The following is a 25,688-nucleotide window of genomic DNA, read 5'->3' on the forward strand; positions in this document are numbered from 1 at the left end:
GAAGGTAGGAGGGAGAGATGAGGAGAAAGTCTGTCAGGGATGGAGGATATCCAGTGAAAATGTTCAGAGCAGGAGAAATAACAAGAAGGCAGTGTCACTGGATTGCAGAGTATGTGGAGGGGGGAGGAACATCAGTCAATAAATAATAAACATTTATTAAATACCTACTATATGCCAGGCACTATGCTAAGCACTGGGAATACAAAAAGAGGCAAAAGACAGTCCCTGCCCTCAAGGAGCTTACAATCTAATGAAGGTAAAAGAAAACTAGAAAAAGGGCAGCTAGTTGGCACAGTGAATAGAGCTCTGGCCTTGGAGTCAGGAAGACCTGAGTTCAAATCCAGCCTTAGACACTTAACACTTACTAGCTATGTGACCCTGAGCAAGTCACTTAACCCCAATCACCTCACCAGAAAACAAACAAAAAAAGAAAACTAGAAAGGTAAAAGAGGACCAGGTTGTGGAGGGTTTTACAAACCAAACAGAAATATTTATATTTGATCTGGGAGGAAATAGGGAGCTAATGGAGTTTATTGAATACGGTCAGACCTACGCTTTAGGAAGATCAATATGGCAGCTGAGCGGAGGAAAGATTGGAGTGGGGAGAAACTTGAAGCAGAGAGAAGGACCCGAAGACTACTGCAGTAGTCCAGGGCTGAGGGGATGAGAATCTATATCAGGATGGTCTATATCAGGGTGGTAGGAGCAGCGGAGGAGAAAAGGGGGGAGTATACGAGAGACGCTTCAAAGGTAGTAAGGAGGTGAAGTTGACACCCGGGTGGCAGGGAGGATGGTAGTGCCATTGACAGTAACAGGGCAATTAGGAAGAAGGAAGGATTTGGAGGGAAAGATAACTAAGGTATCCCATTACGATATCATATCAAAATTCTGTGACTAGCGTACTTCAGTTCAGTCCAGCAAATATGTGTTAAGCACGTGCTATGTGAAAGGCACTGTGCCAGTCATTGGTGAATGGATTAAAAAGAATAGTCTCTCCCTCTAGGAGCTTATGTGAGGGAGATAGCCCATAGGAGGCAGCATGACATAGTGGAAAGGGCAATGGCGCCAAAGCCAGAGGACCAGGGTTCAAATCTCACCTCTGATGAAACTACCTATGTAACCTTGAACCAGTCACTTAATCTCCCTGGGACTTAGTTTCCTCATCTGTAAAATGAGGCTTGAAGTAGATGTCCTCTTCCATTTTCATCTTAATCTAATTTTATGATCCTACATAGCCAAATATATATATATATATACCTATATATGCACATATGTGTGTATGTATGTATATTTATACACATACACATGCATATATATACATATATATGTCTATATGTATGGGTGTGTGTATATATATGTGTGTGTGTGTGTGTGTGTGTGTGTGTGTGTGTGTGTATATGTATATATATATATAATGCAGATCGGGGAAGCTCAGTCACGCAGTAGATAAGTGCTGGGCCTGGACTCAGGAAGGCCTGAGTTCAAATTAGACCTCAGACACTTGCCGTGTGACCCCAAGCAAATTACTTAACCCCATTTGCCTCAGTTTCCTTATTAAAACAAGCCAGAGAAGGACATGGCAAATCACTCCAGTATCTTTGCCAAGAAAACCCCAAATGGGGTCATGAAGAGTCAGACATGACCAAAACAACTGAACAACAGCAACAGCAACAAAAATGCAAATCCGTTTCAAGAATGTGGGTCTGTATTTAATTGCTATAATTCGTTGTTTGTGAAAGAAAGTGTGGCATAGAGACCTAGCCTCAGAGCATTATGCACACTCTAGCTACGCTCACTCTGGATAAGTCAATTTTCAAGGCAACTCAATTAGAATTTTTAAATTGCAGAAAAGTTGCTGAGTAGCATTGGTATGAGATTCTTTGCCCAGAGTACATTACACTTATGAAATCACAGGCCCATGCCCCTTCCTCCTACATACACACATACATACACACATACACACACACACACACACACACACACCAGGTGGTTACCTGTATTCTCCAAAATCAAATCCACTTTTTATTGTAAATGTAGTCTTTTCAAAAACCTTTATCCCTAACTGAGGAAAAGCCCATTTGTTCAAATGGTCAAATCCAAACCAATAAACATATATTTAGCACCTATGAAGGGCCTGGCACTGTACTAAGTGCTGGGGATGCAATTAATAAAAAGAAAGACAGTCCCTGCCCTCAATGAGCTTAAAATATAAAGGGGGAAACTAAACACAAAGGAGTAAGAAAAGTGGAAAGAAGAGGGACAGGACATGAGGATATGGAGAGCGGAGAGTGGGCTCATCTCATTCCATGGAGTTAGAACAAAGCAAGGCAGCAGATGCAAGATGGAGTGATGAGTTGATCAATCAATAAATAATTATTAAATGCCTACTAAATGTCAGGCACTTTGCCAAAGTCTGCAAGGCTGGCTTGGAGATTGGATCAATTGAATACTACTTCCTGAGGCCAAGAAGTGTTATAATAGGGGAAGTAGGCAACAGTCTTTTGATTGAAATGTTTGCATTGACAACTCAGTGAGGGGCATCTAGGAGAGTCCATTCCTTTTTTTCTTTACTGTTTCTTTCCCCAAAAGTTCCTCTACTTCAAGAAACAGAGACTTGAATCGAATTCTTCTTTCATCGAAATTCCCCTGTGCTCCCCCCACCCCCACATTCTCAATTTTTTTTAACCCAATAAAGTGGAATCCAAGGCCAAGCCTGAAGCGTCCATTCTCACAGAGTGGCTGACTTTGCTTCCAACATGTCTGGCACCTTGGCATTTACTATTAGAATAAAGAAGATTGAATTTCATGTAGCGTGACCTTTTAAAACTTGGGATGCACATTTGCATTATTCTGATTTTCGCTGTCTCCTGCAACCCAGTCCAACTGAATGACAATTTAAAACTTGTCGAGATAGTCCAGATGCAATTTAGAGAAAAATAGCGTTTTGGTGGTGAGCTGATTTATTTGTTTGTGCTTATTTAAATCCTTCAGCTCCAGGAAATGACTATTGCTATCTATAAAAGAGGTGAAAGTGTCTTTGAGCAAAAACTTCCACGGGGAAAATAATTATGAAGCTGTCATTTCCATAAATACTTTTGACAATGTAAAATATACAGAGGACTACTGTTTCTAACATGAAAAGGGCTATGACTCCCAGGTTCAGGCCCAGCATTAGGGAGAATATGTGTAGGTTAAGTGCAATGATCTTTGCTTTCTCTTTGCTGCCTTCATTTTGGTGCCTTTTGGGGCACTTGGTGACCGTGCATAGTGGATAAAGAGCTGGGCATACAGTCCATAAGACCTGGGTTCAAGTCCTATATTAGTTACTTCCTATCAGTTCTGGGCAAGTCACTTAAGCTGTCTCAGCCTCAGTATCCTTATCTGTAAGATGGGTCAACTAGGTGGTACAGTGGATAGAACGCCAGACCTGGAGTTATCAGGAAGACTCATCTTCCTGAGTTCAAATCCGGCCTCAGACACTTACTAGCTGTGTGACCCTGGGCAAGTCACTTACCCCTGTTTGCCTCAGTTTCTCATCTGTAAAAATGAGCTGGAGAAGAAAATGGCAAACCAAACCACTCTAGTATCTTTGCCAAGAAAACCCTAAATGAGGTCCCGGAGAATGACTGAAACAACTAAACAATAACAAAGACAGGGACCTGTAATTTCACTGGAATAAGGAATTCCCCATAAGCAAACTTCCTTTACCAATATGGGTCAGTGCCTTCTCTGCAACATATAGTCTTAGAGAGCTTCCTGGGACATAGAAAGGCTATGGGACTTGTTTAGTATAACACAGGAAGTGTGTGTCCAAGTTGAGACTTACAGATCGATGCCTCAATCTGTAAAATGGGAATAATAATGGCACTTACCTCACTGGGTGATATGAGGATAAAATGAGATAAGATATACAAAGTGCTTTGAAAATCTTACAGGGCTATATAAGTGAAAGCAACTATTACTATTGTGTCTCCCCACCCCACTGGGGTTCTCTACCCAGGTCTGGCTTCTCCATGTAATGTCCCACGTTCAAGGTCTTGTCCATCTCTTCATTTCCATCCATTCTTGTTTCTTCTTTTCCATTGCCTTTCCTGGTCCCCTCAGCTTCTAGGGTCTTCCTCACAAAATTAACCTTGTACTTACTTTGTCTGTATTTTGTATATTTGTGTGTGTGTGTGTGTGTGTGTATGTATGTGTGTGTATGTTGTTTCCTTCATTACAATGTAAGCTCCTTGAGGGCAAAGACTGTTTTGTTTTAGTTTATATATCCCCAGAGCCTAATGCGATGCCTCGCACATAATAGGTGCCTAAAAAATAATTGTTGATTGATTTTCTCCCTCAGGGCCCTAGTCTCTGCTTTGTGACAACTAGCAAATAATAATAGTTAGCATTTATACTGCTCTCTTAGTTTTGCAAAGTACTTTACAAATATTGTCTTATTTGATCCTCACAAGCAATCCTATAAGAGAGATGCTATTTCCCAGAAGACAAGGAATTTAAATGACTTGCCCAGGGTCACACAGCTAATAAGCATCAGAGGCAGCATTGGAACTTGTGTTCCAAGTCTAGTTCTCTATCCAATCAACCACCTAGCTGCCTCCCAAATAGGATAATAAAGCATTGCTACATCTTTTATGTATGCTATTGGGTCCTTACCACATTCTGAGGAGTAAGTAGTAGCCAGATCATTATCTCCATTTTTAATAGATGAGGGAACGAAGGTTCATAAAAATGAAGCAATTTGCCTAGGGTCACAAAGCCAGTCAGTCTGTAGGGGATCCTGGACTCCAGCTCAAATACCGGGCTGATTACAAATTGAGCACTCTTTTCACTAGATCCCAGCTGGGTACAGATAGAGGGTGTGGGGTATGTGTGTGTGTGTGTGTGTGTGTGTGTGTGTGTGTGTGTGTGTGTGTGTGTGTGATGCAGATACAGCTGCATCCCCTGTTGTGGGTATATGAGTAACTCCTGACAATCTACACCAGGTGGATTTTTCTTCACTGAATATCTATGGTTATTTCCATTTTGCTCCATCCAATTCAATAAACAGTTTTTAAGCTCTCACCGTCCCTTTTTGCTGTTTCCATTGGATAAGGTTATAAGGATGCTAATTATTTTGTATTTGCTTTATCATATATTTTATATCCAGTTATCTTAGTCTATGTTTGTGTTCCTACCAAGGTAATGTCCTGTATCTCTCCTCCTTTTTCTAGTCAAACTTTTAGAAAAAGTTATCTACGCTTACTGTTGCTGCCCATTCTCCAAGCACTCACTTCTCACAGCTTTGCCACCTGGCTTCTGACCTCATCACTCACCTGGAGCTACTCTCTCCAAAGTTACCAGTTGATGTCTCCATTGCCAAATCTGATGAGTTTTTCTCAGTTCTCTTCCTTCTAGATTTAGCCACTGACACTGTCAACCACCCTCTCCTCTTGGATACTTTCTCTTCTCTAGATGGAGTGATGCCAGGAGTGTTCTGAGCCTCAAATGGAATAATGCATGTAAAGCCCTTTACAAACCTTAAAATGCTATATAAATGCTGCTTATCATTAATTTTAGCTTACAGTCACCAGGGCTACAGTCTGGTGATGACTATATTCCCTGAGTCGTCTACTGCACTCCTATTGAGCTCAGGCAATGTTTATAGAGCAATACCAGGGTGTGCTTATAAATGTTTTACAGCCAGGCTCTCTATGGGGAATGGTGTGGGAGGGGGAATGTAATGCCTGCACACACTTTTAAGTTTAATCTACATTATTAACATTCTCTTAAATGTAGACAATCCACAACACAAAAAATAAGCCCTTCCTTGCAGGGATCGCTGATTTCTGAAGCATAAATGCTAACACTAAAAATTTAACAGTAAGATCTGCAAGAGCTGGCACCAGCACACATGGGTGGTGTCATGGCAGGTGGGAGTGGACAGGGACCCAAGTAGTCAGAGTGCTATGGATTTTTGTTGTTGTTCAGTCATTTTTCAGTTGTGTCCGACTCTTCGTGACCTCATTTGGGGTTTTCTTGGCAAAGATTTGACTTTAAAGAACTTTAGAAAAGCCTTTAAAAATCGGATTTTGTATTCAACAGCAACACCCATTGGTAAACTAGGATATTGTAGCTGAATTTCATGAGACGTTATAAATACCTGTTGTTCAGTCGTGTCCAACTCTTCGTGACCCCATTTGGGGTTTTCTTGGCAAAGATACTGGAGTGGTTCGCCATTTCCTTCTCCAGCTCATTTTACAGGTGAAGAAACTGAGGCAAACAGGGTTAAGTGACTTGCCCAGGGTCACCCAGCTAGTAAGTGTCTGAGGCCAGATGTGAACTCAAGGAGATGAGTCTTCCTGACTCCAGTCCAGGCACTCTATCCATAGCGCCTGCTATGAGTCAGAACTTAGTTTTATGTTTTGCACTATAAGCACATGTCTACGCATCTTGAAATTTTTCCTTCTTTGAGATTCAGGCATTACTTATTTGAAACTTTCCCCAACCCCACCCACCCATCCCATCAGGAGAAATGGTTCTCTATCTTATTTCTCCTAGCATTTTGAATTGCCCTCCGTACATATCACAGACTTACTGGTATAAGATTTTCTAGCCCTCCTGTAAGTTCCTTGATGACAAGGCACATGCTCATTTCAAATCTCTGAGTCCCAAGTACCTATTATGCTACCCTGCACCTTTTTGGGGGGGGCGGTTCTAGACTTGTGATTTCATCAGAATAAGGAGCTCCCTAGTGTGTAGGCTCTCTCAGATGATACCGATAAGCAATTCTTCTATGACTTGGAAGTGTTACAGAGTTGCCTGGGGCTTTTGTGTTGTTGTTCAGTGATGTCTGACTCTTTGTGACCCCAATGGACTTGTCCGTGAGGTGGTCGAGCCAGGTTTGTATCTGACTCGACTTCAAGAGCACATTGAGAATTCTGTTAGGCTTGAAAGTAGCAAATGACGTAAGCCCAAGGAGGGCTTCATCCAACACTTGACTCATCACGAGCCTCCTGCATACTCTGACTCCAGTATTTCTGGAAAATAGGGCAATTCAGAAACATGTTCGGGGGTCCCTGCACAAGGTATTTTTGGCCAAGATATTGGAGTAGTTTGCCACTTCCTTCTCCAGTAAGTCCCCATTTTACAGATGAGGAACTGAGGCAAACAAGATTAAATGATTTTTCCAGGTTCACATAGCTAGTAAGTGTTTGAGGCCAAATATGAATTCAGGTCTTCATGACTTCAGAACAGGCACCCTATCTATTATGTCAGCTAGGGTACTAAGAGGTTAATAAGTCACTTGTCCATGTTCAAAATGCTATGCTAGAGACAGGACTTGAACTCTGTTCTTTCAGACCCTAAGGCCTGCCCCTCTGTGCACTGACAGAAGGTACTTTTCACTTTGCACATGTCAGGTGCTTAATAAGCGTTGGTTGGCTTGGGTTGGGTTAGACCAACTTACTGACTTTTCCAGCTAAAGAACTTTTTGTTGCTATCAGCCTAGAGGATTTTTTTTTCAGAGATTAGTAAAAGCCAAGAGCAGGAGTCAGGTGTCAGTTAGTAAGTCAGTAAACATTTATCAAGTGCCTAGTTTGCATCAGGCATCGTGCTAAGCACTGGATGGACAGAGAAATGTAAAAGACAGTCCCTGCTCTCAAGGAGCTCACAATCTAATGGAGGAAACAAAATGCAAACAGCTATGTACAAACAAGCTATAGGCAGGGTAAACAGGGGACAATCAGAAAGGGAAGGCACTGGAATTAAGAGGAATCAGGAAAGGTTTCCTGTAGAAAGTGAGCTTTTAGCTGGGGCTTGAAGAAAGTTGGTGAAGCCAAGAGGCAGAGATGACGTTTACAGCATCTTGTACACTCACCTATACTTAATCACGGAACCTGACAGATTAGAGCTGGAAGAGATTGGAGAGGTCACTTAGACACAGGGATCCTTAACCTTGTTTGGGGCATGGATCTCCTTGGGGAGTCAAGGGATGGCCCTGGACCCTTTCTTAGAATAGTGTTTTTAAATGTGTAATATCAAATATATTATTATTTTTAAAAACCAATTTAATATATATACATACATATATGTACATTTTGTGTATGTATATATATTTTTTAAAGTTCACGGACCCCTGAGTAAGAACCCCCAAGACCAAATCAAGCTCAGAAACTTGTGTCTCAGATAGCTTAAGTGACTTGCCAAAGTGACATGGTTAATAAGTAGCAAAACTGGGATTTGACCCTCATTTCCTCAGGACTAGTACAGGGTTATTCCTACTTTAGCATGCTACATCCGCCAAGTTACAAAGGGTTGTTGTTATTGTTCAGTCATATCTAACTCTTTGTGACCTCATTTAGTGTTTTCTTGTCAAAGATACTGGAGAGGTTTGCCATTTCCCCCCCAGATCATTTTACAGGTGAAGAAACTGAGGCAAACAGGGTTAAGTGACTTGCCCGGGGTCACACAGCTAGTGTCTGAGGCCAGATTTAAACTCAGGTCTTCCTGATTCTGAGCCCAGTGCTCTATCCACTCTATCCACCTAGCTGCCCTGTTTCAAAAGGTAAAACCCAGAAAATCTTGAATCATAGAGTTAAAATTTGTGTAGGAAAAATAAAAACATTTTCTCTTTTTTTCTAGATTCAGTTAACCCTTTTTCTTAAATACTGATAGCAGAACCATTTCCCCCACTGAGGGTCATGACCTGTTGGAGTAATTCATATATTTTGTGAAAAATTTATGGCATACCATATGACTAATATTCAACAGAAAGGGATGATAATAGTCTTCTTTTTCCTTAGAGGTTAGCAGCATCGTATATTTAGGAATGACCACATTTTGAAATAAATTATTACAAGTAGAAAACCAAATATTAATCTCCTTAGTAACTAAGGAATTGTCTTTTTTTTTCCAAGAATAGGAACCAATTTCCATGGCTGTGATTAGAGTTGTTCTCTCAGCACAACTCACTGGGAACATACACTAAAAAACAAAAGTATAGTTGGAAGAGGTGATAAAGGAAATTTAAAAAGAATACAAGAAACATTAAGCCTGTCTTATTTTAAAGCAGCTCCTGCCATAATAGACTTAGATTTTGGGTTTTTTTTTTTAATATTTAGAAACATCATTATTTGTATCTTTTTTTTATATCACTTCTTATTTCCAAATATAACCCTCCCTTTTCTTCTTCTCACCCATTGAAGCATCCTTTGTAATAAAGAATTAAAAAAAAGAAGAGAAAAAAAAATGTCAGCAAAATTAACCAATATATCAGTGGAATTTGACCACCCGCCACCAGTAGGGCAGGGAAGCCAGCCTCACTAAAACCACAAGGAGACAAGAGGTAACATGTTTGAATCAAACTACGATCATTATCTGGATTACCAGCTCCCCTCGGCCGCTGATGGAGACAGGCCAGGTCCCTGACTCCAAGAGCCTTAGAATACCAGTGCCCCCAGACCACCAGCTCTCCTTCTAGTCTGGTCTCTGCGGCCAGTCATGTTGTAAAAGGGACCCACCTTCCTCACCACCACCAACACCAACTACTGACCAACTGCCACAAATTGACAAGTAAGCCCGAGAGCCCTGGGAGTGGTGGCAAACCCCTGGACTACTGGTGGTGCTTCCAGCCCAGCCCCTGAAGCCATCATCCTGAGAAGCAGTCATCATGGAGTTGTGTCCTAAGAACTGCTCCTTTAGGTGCTCAGTCTCAGCTATTTTAAGTCCCAGAAAAGAAAGTTCTTGTCACCAAAGGCCCTGGCATTACCAAATGGTTCAACATCAGAAACTGATATGATTCAATCAATGGAAGTGACTTTAAAGAAGAGGCTAATGCCTTCATCGGTTTTGCTGCTATAACCTAAGGACCATGGGATCTTCCCATCTGACTTGCAGCTGAATCCTTCCGTACATGTTGTTTCCCCCGTTAGAGTGTGAGCCTCTAGAGGGCAAAGATTGTCTTACTTTTCATTTTAATTTCCAGTCCTTGGTACAATGCTTTGCAATTACTAAATGGATTTTAATTCACTTATTCATATATGCAATATCCCATAACCATAATATCCCACCTTAGTAAAGAAGAGAAGGAATATTTTCTTTTCTTTTTCTTTTTTTTCTTTTTCTTTTTTTGGTGAGGCAATCGAGGTTAAGGAACTTGCTCAGGGTCACACAGCTAATAAGTGTCATGTGTCTGAGGCTGGATTTGAACTCAAGTCCTCCTGATTCCAAGGCCGGACCTTTATCCACTGTGCCATCTAGCTGCCCCAGGAATAGTTTCTTGACTCTTTCTCTAGGGTCATGTTTTTATTTCTTTTTGTTGTTGTTGTTATTGTTCAATCATGTCCAACCCTTTGTGACCCTATGGACCATAGCAAACCCTTCTATCCTGCACTGTCTCTCAAAGTCTAAGTTCACGTCCATTGTTTCCATGATACCATCTATCCATGTCATCCCCTGCTGTCCTCTTTTCCTTTTTCCTTCAATCTTTCACATCAGTTTTTTCCAATGAGAGGGCCATTAAAATGACAGAGTGTTCAGATTTGGTTTTATTTGTCTTTAGGTTTTTTTTTTAATTTACATTTACATTGTTGTGCCATTATGTATTATGTTTTTCCTGGTTCTGCTTCCTTCACCCTGTCAATTACTAATAATATCAATAATGATAATAGTAGCTAACATTTATATAGTACCTCCTATGAACCAGGCACTGTGCTAGGTGCTTTACAAATGTGTCATTTGATCTTCACAACAACCCTGAGTGGTAGGTTTTCATATCGAAGTCTCCCCATGTTTCTTTGAATTCTTCATACATTCTTGCAGCACAGTAATATTCTATTACATTAACGTACCACAATTGACAAATTCCTCAATTAGTGGGCATATACTTTGTTTCCAATACTTTGCTACTACAAAAATTGCTGCTATGAATATTTTGTTGCATATGGTACTTTGCTTTCTGTTTTTGTTAAATGAATGGATAAAATATTTAGTAATTACTTAACTATGTGCAAAAAAAAACATACTAAGCACTAGAGATACAAATAGAAAAGTAAGAGGCCATATTATTAAGGTGCTCACATTCTAATGGGGAGAGAAAACATATATGAGAAGTTCCAGCTGCAAGACAAATGGAAAAGTCCCATGGTCCGTAGGGTACAGCAGTAAAGAAGAAAGTGGTAATGCCTTTCACTTTAAGTCACTTCCACTGATAAAATCACTATCAGTTTCTCCTGTTGAACTGTTTGACAGTGCCAAGGACTTTGGTGGCAGTCACTTTCTTCTCCGGGTCTTCTTGTAGCACATGCAGGAGCATTGCTTGGTTGCATGGCCACAGGGATTCCTTCCCATGATGATGGCTGAGAGCCCTGGGCTGGAAGCAGTGCTATTCCCAAGGCTCCTAGATTCAGGGTCCTCCTGGGCTGTCTCCACCAGGATCTGAGGGGAGATGGTGCTCCAGGTGGTTGATGGTGCTTTGACTTGCCTCACTTGCTTCTTCCCATAGCTCCCTTAGGATGCTTTGCTGTTCTTCTGATATATGCCTAGGGATCTCTGGGACAAAAGATATGGATCCCCATATTTTTTAATACTTATCAAAAGGTGCTTGTCCACCAAAAAAAAAATTAAAGTCTTAGGCAAGATGATCTCAAGTCCTTTCCCTGCTCTAACATTATATATATAAAATACTTTGAGGCAGCTAAGTGGCACAATGGATAGAACACCAGCCCTGGAGTCAGGAGGACCTGAGTTCAAATCCAGCCTCAGACACGTGATACTAACTGTGTAACCCTGGGCAAGTCACTTAACCTGATTGCCTCACCCAATAAAAAAAAAATACTTCATAGTTCTAGTATTGCCTTAAGGTTTACAAGATATTTTCCTCACAATCCTGTGTGTGAAGTTGGTGGTGCAAATATTATCATATTCATTTTTCCCATCAGGAAAATAACTCTCAAAGAAGTAGTAACTTGGTTGCTAATTATCACAAAATCTCAGTGTTGAAAGGACCCCAGTGGCCCTCTTGTCCAATCTACATCTGAAGAATTTCCTCTAACGATGCCCAGCTGATCATTCAGCCATTACTGAAGACCTTTCTTGAGAGCTTGTCTACTAATTCCTGAAGCACCCATTCTGTTTGGGGGCGAGGAGGGGCGTAGCATCATTCAGCTCTCCTTCCATTAGCCTGAATATGCCTTTTTCCACTTCTAACCACTGCTCTTCCTTATGCTCTTTCTGGTCAAGGTGAGTAAGTCTAATCCCCCTGCCAGGTACTTCAGGACAGCTATCATATCCCAGGGAAGTTTCTCTTCTCAAGGTTAAACATCGCCAGTTCCTTAAACTGATCCTTATAAGACAGGAATTAGTAAATGTCAGAATTACGACTTGAACCCAGGTCTCCAAGTCCGTTGTTCTTTTCACCTCAGCAGGCTGTTAACCATGTACATCAGAATGATGATTTATGGATTTAAAGCTAGAAGCAGCTTTAGAGATCTAATCTATTACCCTCCTTTTGCAGATGAATTTTAGAGATCTAATCCATTCCCCTCCTTTTACAGAGTAAGTAACTGGGGCTCAAACTGGGAAAATAGCTTGATCAAGTTTGCTTCCATAGTAAGTAACAGAGTCAGGGTTCAAACACAGGTCTCAAATCCTATCACAAGCAGTATGCGTAGTAGACAGCAAATGCTGAATTGAGTTGAATAGAATTGAATTGAAATCATATTGATCAATCAACAAGTATTTATTAAGCCCATCTGTCAGGTGCCAGGCACTGTAGTAGATTCTAGAGATACAAAGACAAAACATGAAACAGTCCCAGCCCTCAAGAAGTTTACATTCTATTGGGGAAAACAATAGATCCATAATATATATATACATATATGAATATGTACATGCATATATTAGATTTACAAAATAAGTAGAAGATAATTTTATGGAGGATCCAATTATCTGGTCTGCTGAGCCCCTAGTACAGGTCATTTCAAAAAATTTTCTAAGAAGACCAAGTTTGGTTTCAATGAGTAAGCAAATGCCAGGAGGTCACTGATTCAAGTCTCTTGGTTATCAGGTAGCTTTTCAGTTGTCTAAATGAAGTTGGTGCTATACCTCAGGGTCCAGGTGATAATTAGGCATTTAATAGACTTTACTGTCTTTTTGGAACCTCTCCTTAAAGGTTTTTGGTTTGTTTTGCTTTTACAATCCACTTGAAATAAAAAAAAAAATTAAAAAAAAAAAAAAAACTTAGGGAAGCCCTCGTTCTCTCCAGTGTTAAGATTTTTTTTTTAAGTAGAACATTAATCTCCTTCCCAGGGAAACCCTTCTCAGATGTCATTACTACTGAAGGCTTGACAGTCATTCTTTTTTGGTTACAGAAATCATAGAATTTTAGAGCTAGAAAGAACTGCAGAGATTATCTGGCCTCATCCCTCTTTGATTGCTGTGAGCTACATACCTAACTCTCTCTGCAACCTTCAACAACAACTTATCCAGTGACTCTCCTGAAGAAGGTCACTTGATTGTTTTTTATACCCAAAGTTACAGTTTGTTTTATTCATTAATTTTTGTTTGTTTCTTTAGAAGCTTCAAATTTTGTGTCAGCTTCATGTCTGCTAAGCTGGGGAAGTGGAGGATGCTGGGAAATATTGTTTGGCTCACAGAAAGCCTTTGAAGGAGCAAGAGGGGAAGAAAATTACTCTTTTATTGTGAGGTTTGCCAAATGATCTCTGAGGAGCTGTGATATCATTCATATGCAGTGCCAAGCTGGATCGAAACAGCTCATCTTGGCAGACATCTAGAGGGCCCGTGCAATTCCTCTGGGTTGGTATGGGCCTTTATCAGAAATAGTTCCATAGGCAGTATTTACATAACTGTGGTGGAGTGTGAGAATAAACACAGCTGTGGCATTGCCCTAAATATTGCTATTCAGCGGGGAATTAAAAGAGAACTTTATCGCTGAACTACAGATAAACACAATTCATCAAGTAGTGGTCAGTTCAACTGGGGAACAAACAAGAGTTTTAAAAGACTGGACGACTGAAAATAGCTCCAATCAGCCATCCTGATTTTCTTGCTTCTCCACTCCCTCCTGCTCTGTTCCAGAAATATAGGATTCTCATTAGCGAGGAAAGGGGCCAACCCTATTCTCCAGCCCTTCCACCATCCCACCCCCCAAGAAGGTCTTATTTCAATCTCCATTGCCCGGTGAAGAAACGGATGTTGCTAGGAATAAGGTAGGGAAAGAAGACTGTTACCTCCAAGTGGGGTGTCAGTAGGTTGAGGGGAAGCCGGCTACTTCTCTGCCTATCACTCATTTCCTACCAGGCCATAATAATTATCAACACATGTTATATATTCCATATCATAAGATCAAATTTTTTGAGGTCATCTAATCTAACCCATTTTCATAGATAAGGAAACTAAGGTCCCAAAAGGTTAAATAACTTACCTGTGATCACACAGGAACAGACCTCAAAATCAGGTTCAAAACCAGGTCTTCCAACTTCACATACAACATTCTTTCTGCCATGTCATTAACAGAGTCAATATTGAAACATCCATAAGAGATAATTAGATTGCAAGTTCTTTGGAAGTAGGTTGTTATCTCCCATGGCACCCAGCAAAGTGACAGACATATAGTGGGTGTTGAATCAATACCTGGAGATTCCTTACTACAAAATGGAACATCTCTATGAATGAGTATACAGTATTCATAGAATTTTAGAGTCAGAAAGGAATTTAGAAACCATTTAGCCCAATGCCCTCACTTTCCAGCTTCTAGAATTGCAAGGGATCTCGGAGTTTATTTTATCCAGACCCCTCATTTTACAGGTGAGGAAACTGAGGCCCAAAGAGGTTAAGTGACTTGGCCAAAGTCACATAGGCAGCAAGCAAAAGAGGCAAGATTTAAACCCGTGCATTCTAATTCCAAAGCCAATGCTCATTCTAATGCACCATGCTGCCTCTCAGCTTCAGCAAGTTTTATATGTAAGGCACTTTGTTAGGAATTGAAGATTTAAAAGACAAAAATGAAATGTCCTGCCCTCAAGGAGCTTAAATTCTCCAAAACATACACAGATAAATGCATATCAAGTGTATACAAAATCATATAAATTAATATCAAGAGACCATGAGGGTTAACAGCTGAGGAGATCAGGAGTAATACCTGAGCTGAGCCTTTAAAGGGAGTTGGCCAAGGAGGGAAAAGAGGGCATTCTAAGGGACGGAAGACAGCCTGAGCTGAGCACAGGAGATGGAATGTTGTGGTATGGTATTGGCAAGTGGGCTGCTTTAGCTAAAATATAAAGTAGGCAAAAGAGAGAATTACAAAATCAGTCCAGAACGCTAAGCTTCAGCCAGATTGGGAGAAGTTTTAAATGCTCAACAGAGAAGTTTGTATTTGATGCTGGATGAGGGGTTCTGTACCTCGTTGGTGTCGCCAGTCCCTTAGATGGGCTGGGGAAGCCCTTTCTCAGATTAATGATTTTAAGTGTATAAAATAAAGTACATAGAATTACAAAGGCAATTAATTCTATTGAAAGATAGTTACCAAACTTTTTTTTTAAGTTCATGAACCCTAAAATAAGAACTTGAGGACTGTAAGGTGTCACTGAAGTGTCTTACAGAGGGGAGTGATATGGTCAGACTTGTGCTTGAGGAATATGAGTTTGGTGACTTGAGTGGAGGCTGGGTTGGGGAGGGGAAAGAATAGAAGCAGGGATCACTTAGGTGGCTATTGCCATGGTCTGAATGAGATGTATGTCTTCTGCATGGAAGGCACTGAGTATAGTCTCCAACTAAATTCTTAAGACAATTAGGAATGATTTGGGACTATATTATTTTGTATGATCCATTTTTCATTTTTAATTAAAAGTAATCAAGTAAGCATTTATTAAGTACCTACTGTATACAAAGTACTTTGCTAGGTGCTGGAGTTACAATGGCCAAATGAAAATTAATTCCTGTCCTTAAGCATCTTACCTCCTACTTACAGGCAGCCTGGCGTAGTGTAAAGATCCCCAGACTTGAAGTCAAGAGTTCAAGGTTCTAGCCTTGACTCTGCTACTAACATGTCTGGAGACTCTGGGCAAGTCATTTAACCTCATCTGCAAAATGAGAGGGTTGGTCTGGATATGAGCACATCCCCCCCAACACACACACACACCTACATACACACACCCACACACCCCAATGTAAATGTTTAGTGCTGTGTTCTGTTTCCCTGTCACTGAGAGACAAGGTCAGCAGATAAAGACAATATAAATAACCGATACAGACAGCACCTAACTGGCATAATGACTTTAACTGCAAAGCCAATAGGTGTGAGTTTCATGTACAGTTTAGTTTTCATAAGTTTTTTTTTTTAATTTGAGTCTTTGAAGTTCAAAACTTGATCAAGGGAGTTTTTTGGGTCAAAAAATAAACCTTAATTTTTTTTAAAAAACACTGGCATAAACTATCCTCCAATCAGATGAGAGAGGAGGCTGGTCAAACAGGGGAGCCTCATTAGATGGACATGGCCCTTGCTGGGTCACTAAACAGCGGTACAAATAATCATTTTCACAATGTTTTTCCAAGATAGAATAGAAGGCAGGGTGATGTGGGTGAGCATTATTATTAGGCAAGCTTAATTCTTTTTCTCTAAGGGACACAAAGAAGACACTGTAAGGATAGTGGCTATGTACATTTATGGCCATAGTGTGAATTGTACCTTTCCTCAAAACTGGAAAGATCTCTGCTGAGTAAACTCTGCTCCACACCTCTATAGAAGTAGAAATACGATCATTCATGTTTCTATGCTACCATCCTCTCTACTGTCTGTAATGAATCACAGAATGTCTGAGTTTAAAAGCACCTCAAAGGTCACCACGTCCACGTGGGAACTAAATAGAAATCCCCTTTTACAATAATCCTAGTAAGCAAATACTTGAAAACCTTCCGTGAGGTGGAATTCTACTTCTCCTTCCCTCCCCCCCAATTTCTTGGGCTTCCATGGAGTATTACAGTCTTGTACTCATTTGATAAGCATTGGTATGGTGGGTATGTACCACTCCATCCTGGCTTCCTTCAGTTCCCTCCTAGAGATAAGATAATCAAGGTCTTCATGTCTCAAGTTTCTTCCAGCTACTACCTTCTCTATATGGCTCTGGAACAAGACTAAGTTCCAGGGTTTCTTCAGTCATTTCAGTGATATCTGATTCTTTGTGACCCCATTGGAGGTTTTCTAGGCAAAGGTACTACAGCGGTTTGTCATTTCTTTCTCCAGCTCATTTTACAGGTGAAGAAACTGAGGCAAACAGAGCTAAGTGACTTGCCTAGGCTCACAACAGCTAGTAAGTGTCTGAGGTCAAGTTTGAACTCAGGTCCTACTGACTTCAGGACTAGTACCCTATCCGCTGTGCTACCCAGCTGCCCCCAAATGCATAGTTTGTACATAGTGCTTAGTGTAGAGCATGTTCCTCTTACCCAGAACTATCCCTGGGCTTGGCATAATCTAACAAGGCAAATAGATAAGGTTTGTATCCATAACAACCCTGGTTTACTGCAAAAAACAAACAAACAAACAAACGAACAAAAAATTGTGAAAGAGAAGTAGCCTTGGATTCAGGGAGAGCTGGATTCTCTTTGCACTCTGCTTCCAATTGCCATATGACCTTTGGCTTCGGATTGGGCCAGAGTTTTCATCAACTACAAAATAGGGAATTGAACTAGGTGATCTCTCCATCTCTATGATCTCTAGGGGTCCTTCCCTCTTTAACATTCTATGACTGACTCTAAATTATGTAAGTAACCTTGAAGATAAGTCTGAAAAAAGGTGTATTGCTTGCCACTTTGTTCTCCTGCTATGAGACATTGATAATAAAACTATTGCTATCAGCCCTCTTCTGCTCTGCTGGCATCAACTTTTATCCAGGCTAGGCCTACAAGCAAGACAGCACCATGAAATTTATTAAACTATTTTTGGGTTTGATTATTGGTTAAAAATTCTTCCACTAATACAATTTCTTTTTCACCACAAAAAGCAAGGCTTAATTTATTGTTTCATTAAAAAAGTGATAGACAAAACATTAATAAGACAGATTAAACTTTTTCACACATACTTTTTTGAGTACTGGATGTTACAGATTAACAAGCATATTACTGTTTGTACCCCCCAAAAAGATCAAAGAAAGAACAAAATGATCCCTATATACAAAAATATTTAGAGCAGGTCTTTTTCTGGTGGCAAAAACTTGGAAACTAAAGGGGTGTCCATCAAGTGGAAAATGAACGAACAAGTTGTGGTAGATGAATGTGTCTGCTTAATGAATCAGCAGTGTGTCTGCATAAGACTGTTAGTCTTAGAGAGTTATCTGGGACACACTGAAAAGTTAAAGACCTTGAGCAAGTCACTTTATTTCTGTAAGCTTCAGTTGTTTCATCTATAAAATAAAGGGAGTTCAAGGAAAGGTTAAGCTTCAGGACACTAGTTTGCCAGGATGACCCTCTCCCCACCACCACCACCAGCCCAGGAGGTGATGGGCCTAATGCTAATGCCATTAGGGGACAAAACTGGTGAGGCTTCCAGGGGAAGAACAAAGGCATATAGGGTTAGGGAAGTGTTGGCCAGGGAGGGCCTCTTACAGGGGTCCTTGGTGAATGGCACAGATACCCTTCCCAACTGGAAGCAGCTTGAGGGCATCTCAAGAAGTGGAAAGCCCTGCAGCATCCGAGGTTTGAATTGCCTTGGCCAAGTGTATTTCCTAGCCGATTAGCTAACTTCAGTCTCATCTTCTTCATAGCATCTTCACTGACTTCCTTCCCCTTCCTTTTCTCCTAGACTCCTCTAATTCTGGAACCTAGATCCATGATCAAATCAGCTCTGCCATTATTTCTAGATAGGCTGTATCAGTCTACTCTTTGACTCCATTTCTGTAACTTTCAGGACCCAAGTACCCCTCCTTGGCCCATACTTCCCTAACCTTATATACCTCTGTTCTTCCCTTATTAGAATAAGAGCTGTTTCGGGTCAGATAACTAGTTTTGCTTCTGCATTTGTAGCCCTGGTACTTAGCACCAGGCTTGTCACATAGTAATTGCACAATAAGTGTTGTTTTGGTTTTTTTTTTTTTCATTAAAAAAAAAAAACTAAAGGAGTTATATTAGATGACCTCTAAGGATCCTTCCAGCTCTTAAAAAAAAAAGTCAATGATCTTAATCTACCATAATGAGAAGGGAGGCTTAAACCCATATCTTCCTGACTCCAGGGCCATTGCTTTATCCATTACATTATGTTCCCTTTAAATGTCATCTCTTTTAAAAAATACCTTGAAAGGAAAATAGAACAGATAAAATATTTACATATTTTAAATCCCTGCTATCATGGGTTAATTTGAAAAGTGAATTGAACCAATATAGTTGTCCTTAGAAGCTCTTCTAGCTGTCTAGTGAGGGTTCAAAACTCATCCTGGCTGCAGCAAGAACTTCAGGAAGGAAAGAAAACTTGGTGATTCTAACCATAGATTCCTTCCCATTTCTTTGAAAAACAGAAAAAGAGGCACGTGTCTCGTATCTGTGTGTAATGTTAAGTACTGCCCAAAGTATTCTTTTCTGCTTCATCACTCAGAACCTCTGGGGGTTATCGAAGATCCTTGTTTTGCAGATTTCCTACAGAAAATGCTAATTATCATTTTTTAAAAAACCCTCCTCTAGAGACATTCCTCTTTCTAAATAATTCTTTCTTTAATCCAAGTTCATGTGTAAAGCAGCTTACAGCATGAATTGCTCACCATGCATGGTAAGTTTCGAGTGTTAATGAGCACTGATCTTATGGGGATTTCTAATCTTCAGGTGATCTGCAAAGTTGTTGTTTTGAAATTCAGAGGGGAAGTAACGGGGGACTAAGTAGGACATCTGGCATCATTTTTGGATCATTAGTACCAGGGTAAGATGACCTCCAAGGGCAAGGACATGGGACTTTGAGGTCACCTGGAGGTTTTTTGTACTGGAGTCAGCAGGGAGGGGATTAGCAGGAAGCTGCTGCACTTTAGGATTCTCCTAGTGGCCTGACAGTCTAGGCATTTGCCTGCCTGGCTTTGTGGTGGTGTACAACCCCGTGATATTCATATGATTTTCTAGAATTCCTAACAAGGTACCACCTGAAGCATCTTAGCAATCAATAAGCATCTGTTAATGTGCCTGTTTTGTGCCAGGCATGTATTGAGTATATAGAGACAGAGGTGAAGCATTCCCTATTCCGAGGGACATTCTAATGTGAGAGACAATATGTACGTATATAAACATAGAAAAAATTCATACAAAATAAACACAAGGTAACTTTAAAGGGGAAGGCACTGGCACTAGTGACTTCATTGGTACAGAAAATTCCCAGGTCAGGAAACCATAAAAGTCAGTTGGCACTTTGTCTGCAGTGCCCACAACACAACATTGTATGTGTGTGTATGTATATGCATACACGTACACACATACATATGTACAGTGTACATAGACACATTTGTACATATGTTGTGTGGGCCTATACATATGTGTGGGCCTATACACGTGTATACACGTGTGCATGTGTCTTGTACACATATGCATATATATACACTGTGTATATGTGTATTTATATATATATAATAGAGCATGTGTGAAAGTGTGTATTGTAGATGAAGTGCCAACTGACTTTTGTGTTTTCCTCATCTAGGAGTATATATACATAAGTATACGTATGTGTGTATGGAGACCTACATACATACATACACACACACGTATATATCTACAGACACAATAATGAGGGCAGTCCCCCACATGTAGTATCGTGGGGGTGTCAAAGGTAGGCAGAATAGCTATCTCTAGCCTCTTCTTCCCCCACCCTTCCTCAAGGGGAATTTAAATTCCTGCCAAGAGGAGAAGCAGGAGGTAGAGACAGGAAGCCACCTCTCTGCTCTCCTCAGAAAAAAAGGAATACTGGGCTATCTACCCCCTTAAATATCACTCATCTAGGGGATGTGGTTTTAAGGTTCAAACTAAACTTCTGAACACTTTTCATTGATGAGGAAATGCTTGACTTCCTTGCCACCAAATACCATTTCCACAATGAACATATTCATATCAGGTAGCAAAGAAATCAATTTATCCAAGTTCAAAATAGAAATCAGAGAAAATATACATAGAATATATGCCACATAATACAGAGTGAAAGGGCTCTTCTATTGGGAATGAGATAATTCAGCTCAACCAAGATAGACAAAGTCCCAGTTTTCCCTCAGGGGAAAATTCCCCAACGTTTCTAGTGTAGCAAGCTGAGGTTGGGGACATGAAAGAGACTGTTAGTCCCTCTCACATCAGCTTCTTCCCAGAGTCTTATTGTCTCTTTAGCAACCTGAAGTGGGGTTTGCGTCTTCTATCTTCTCTAAGTTGGAAGCCAGAAACACTTAAAGTGGTATAAAGCCGGGGTCACGGCCAGTCATCCTGACTTTTGTCTTGCCACTGGACTTTGATGACTCTGGAAGAGAGTGAGGCTGATGACTTTGTGCAATTCTGCCTCACTTAAATCCAATTCTAGAGCAAGTTAAGACATCACCCATGATGTCATTAGACTTGTGAAAACGAAGGATGCACAGCAAAGGCCGCGGAGGCTGAAGAGAGACCAAGGAAACTGAGAGACTGAATCTCTCATCTCTTCAACTCCACCCCAGCCGCTCACACAGATGTGGGGCATTGATCTCCACCAGTGAGGAAAGAGACCCATACCAATGGGCTTCTTGAGTTATTCTCTTCGTAAGGAAAATTTAGCAATCAATTTCAACAAGCAGTAATCTTTTTTGCTGTATAACAAACTTCATTTAGAACCTGTGACTTCAAAAGCAGAGGGAATGCTCTGGGTGGAAACTCCCTCCACAAGTGCAGATTGATACCTCTTTTGAAACTTGGCTGGTGGATTGAGAGATTGTGAACTCCTTAAAGTTACATAGGTAATTTGTGCCAGAGGAGGGACTTAAACCCAGGTCTTTCTGATTCTAAGGCCAGTCCTCTATACAGTACACCATGCTGTCTCATTAACAAACCTTAATAGTCTGGAAGTTTTTCCTTTATTTAATTTAAACACGTCTTGCTTCATAGGACATCTATCTCTTATATTCTGCCATGAACAATCTCACAGGCTTTATAGGCTCAGAGACTAGGTTGTTACTTTTTTTTTCATTCATTCAAGACACATTTATTAGGTGGAGACAGCATTGTCTAGTAGAAAGAACTCTGAATTTGGACTAAGAAAAAAGTTCAAATCCTAGCTTTGCCATTAAGTGTTACCATGTGCAAGTCACTTTGGAGAGGCAGCATGGAACAGTGTAAGGAAGACTGGCTTTGGAGTCAGAAGAGCCGAGGTCAAAGACTGGCTCTGCCCCTTGGTCTGTGTGACCTTGGGCAAGCCATCTCACTTCCCTCAGGGACTCAGCATCTTCATTTCTAAAATGAGAAGACTGGACTCGATGACATCTGAGTTCCCTTCCAGATCTGAGTCTATGAACCTAGCATCCCCTTTTGACCTCAATTTCCTTTTCTGTATCAAGAAAGCATTGAATTAAATTCTCTCAAATGCCCCCTTTCAACTGTAAAATGTACAACAACCAAGAATTTGCAGTGCTCTTTGCTAGGATATGATACCAGACTGCAGCTAATTAGCAGTAGGGGCAGCTAGGGGAGCTATCAATAACATCAGATCTTCCTATTTCAGTCAGTATGGAGAATGAGGGAACTGTGCTAGTGACCCGCAGAGATTGTGCCATGTCTATGCTTCTGCCACAGGCAACCGACAAGTATCCATGCGTTCAGAATAAAGTGCCCTTCATGCTAGGGGAGGAAATAAAAGGGCTAGAGAACGGTCTCTTTGGTGTCTAGCTCATTAAGGAAAATGAAGGGTTCTTGGCAGGATAGAAGAAAAGACCCAAGAGAAAAACAAAGGAAGGACTCTAAGGAGAATGGGAATTAGAGACTTGAGGGTCAAGAGTTTGGAATGTGGAGGAAGTAGAGGCAGCACTTTCGTTTTTGCTTTATGTACCTGATCATTAGAGGCAGCTAAATGGAACAAGGATTAGAGTGGCCCAGACCTGGTGGCAGGGAGACCTGAATTCAAATCTGACCTTAGACATGTAATAGCCACATGACCCTTTAGAAGTCACTTAACCTTTGCTTGCCTCAGTTTCCTCATCTGTAAAATGGGGGTAATAATATCTGTAGTATCTACCTCTCAAGGCTGTTGTGAAGATCAACCAAGACCACATCTGTAAAGTGCTTTGTAACCCAGACAGCACTAGATAAATGGCAATTACTATCCAGGTTCTCCACAATTGATGATAGGATCATAGACAAGATAATCCCTGACATGAAAGAACTAGATTATAGTAGAAGAGAGTTAAGATACTTCCTCCTCCCCTCTCCTGCAGCATGCCATGCCTTTCTGTTTGTCTCCAAGCCCTTCAATAGCCTCCTTGGAGCATCTTCCTCCTTCCCTATTTGTTCCGGCCCCTCTTTACCCCAGTGCTGTTAGCCTCTCCCCATCTCTTTCCCAGATTTTATTCCAATGTTGCCCTTGTTATTTAAAACAAACCCAGAAGTGTTGGAACAAAAGATTTCTTCAAATATCTAAAATCTAATCTAATATGGCTTCTCCTTCTTGGTTTGTGCATACTTCACTAGTGTCTCATAGCCAATTTCATCTAGATTTACCATGCCACTATAACTCTTTTTGCCTTACTATTAATAAGCATTTCTTTCAAGACTGGTGTCTTCCCACTTTTCGACTTCTCAGACCTCAAAGGACTCCCCTCTCTGAGCCTCCTGATCTCATAAGTTTTCTCCACATATATCTATCTCAGGAAACCTAATTGCTTCTTGTTTTTTGATTTCATTAAAGCTACTCCCAGACCATTGGCTATGTCATTTCGAGTTAGCTAACATGCTTTGAATCTACCTCAAATTGTCTAAAGAAAAACCAACCACTGACTTAACATTCTTTCTATACATTTTGTACTTTGTCGTTTCTGCTTCTTTGCCCAAGCCATTCCCTTTCCCCACAATATGAACTCCTCTATTTGTCTTTTGATAGCTTCAGGATCCATCTCCAAGGTCACCTATTCCAAGAAGTCTTCCTTGCTCCTTTCAGGCAGAAGTCATCTTTAAGACTCAATTCATGTCCTTTATCCCAGCAAAGGAGTGGGGAACCTGTGGCCCCGAGGCCACATGTGGCCCTCTAGGTCCTCAAGTATGGTCCTGTTCAGTCAAAGGGCTGCACTTGAGGACGTAGAGGGCCACATGTGGCCTCAAGGCCACAGGTTCCCCACTCCTGTCTAAAGGAAGCTTTGTCTGATCACTCCAGCCCTCAAGGAACAATCACTCCTTTAAAGCCTGTTTGTTAAGTCATTTTTTAGTGGTGTCCAGCTCTTTGTGATCCCATTTAGGGTTTTCTTGATAAACATAGGGAGTGGTTTGCCATTTTCTTCTCCAGCTCAATTTATAGATGAGGAAACTGAGACCAACAGGGTTAGGTGACTTGCTTAGGGTCTCATAGCTAGTAAGTGTCTGAGACCAGATTTGAACTCCGGAAGAGGAGTCTTCCTGACTCCAGGCCCAGCACTCTATCCACTGTGCCACCTAGCTGTCCTTTGAACCCTATAGCACACCATTATACATGATTATACTCTTTGCTAGTCATGCAAACTAATCTTATTTCCTCATCTTTATTAAAAACTGACGTCAGGGACACTAAATTTAGCCCCTCACTAGCATCTTTCACTATGAGGGGCATATAGTAAGTAAATGCTCAAGAAACATTTAGCACAACTAGGTAGCACAGTAGAGAGAGCCCTGCGGTTGGAGTTATGAAGATTTGAGTTCAAATAGTGCCTCACTATGCGGCCCTGAATAAGTCACTTAATCTCAGCCTCAGTTTCTTCATCTGCAAAATGGAGATCATGATAGCAACTTCCTCCTAAGGTTGTTATGAGGATCAAACAGATTTGTAACCTTGAAGTGTCATATAAATGCTTATTATTAGTATTATTTAATTTTTCCCCTCCACACTCACCTATAGACACCACCCCCTACAACAGCCATTTGATGTATTTTAGCTTAGATATGAATTTTAGAGCTCCAGTAGGAAAATTAAAAAATAAAATAAAAAATAAAACCAAGCCCCAGCAAAGAAGAATTTGTTTAACAGAATTGCAAACTGTATTCCCGAATCAAATCCCTAAAGAGATCAGATGACCATTAGTCTCTGTTGCTCTAGAGGGAATTCCTCTATATTTGGAGGAATATTGAACTAGATGACCTCATAAGTAGGTACTGTCCAACTCTAAAATCTGTGATTCCACATGAATCTACCTATGGTAGGGGATGAAGCTAAATGCCTCTCTCCCAATCTGCACTCCTGAACCTTGACCTAACCCCAACCCTTAAACATACTACTGCTATATTTTGAGCTCCTTGATGGAGGTCATATATCATGGTACCTTCACAAGGTTGTTGGGGGAATCAAATGAGTTAATGTATGTAAAGCACTTTGTAAACCTTAAAGCACCATACAAATGTCAGCTACTATTATTGTTAACATAGAGTACAAGCTTGATCAATATAGGTTGAATAAATGAATGAATGACCTATTGTACTGAGTGTCTGCAGACACTGAGAAGTACCTGCCTGAGAACCACTCCCTCCACCCCCTAAACCTCAAC

The 25,688-nt window shown here is 40.7% G+C and overlaps 1 protein-coding gene across 1 annotated transcript in view; it reads left to right on the forward strand.

Annotated features, from left to right (window-relative positions):
* SNTB1 (syntrophin beta 1) overlaps positions 1 to 25,688 on the forward strand; it is a 303,484-nt gene that overhangs the window by 165,236 nt on the left and 112,560 nt on the right. The window lies entirely within an intron of this gene.

Source organism: Vombatus ursinus, unplaced genomic scaffold, assembly GCF_900497805.2.
Source record: "Vombatus ursinus unplaced genomic scaffold, bare-nosed wombat genome assembly UNPS02010284.1, whole genome shotgun sequence".
NCBI lineage: Eukaryota > Metazoa > Chordata > Mammalia > Diprotodontia > Vombatidae > Vombatus > Vombatus ursinus.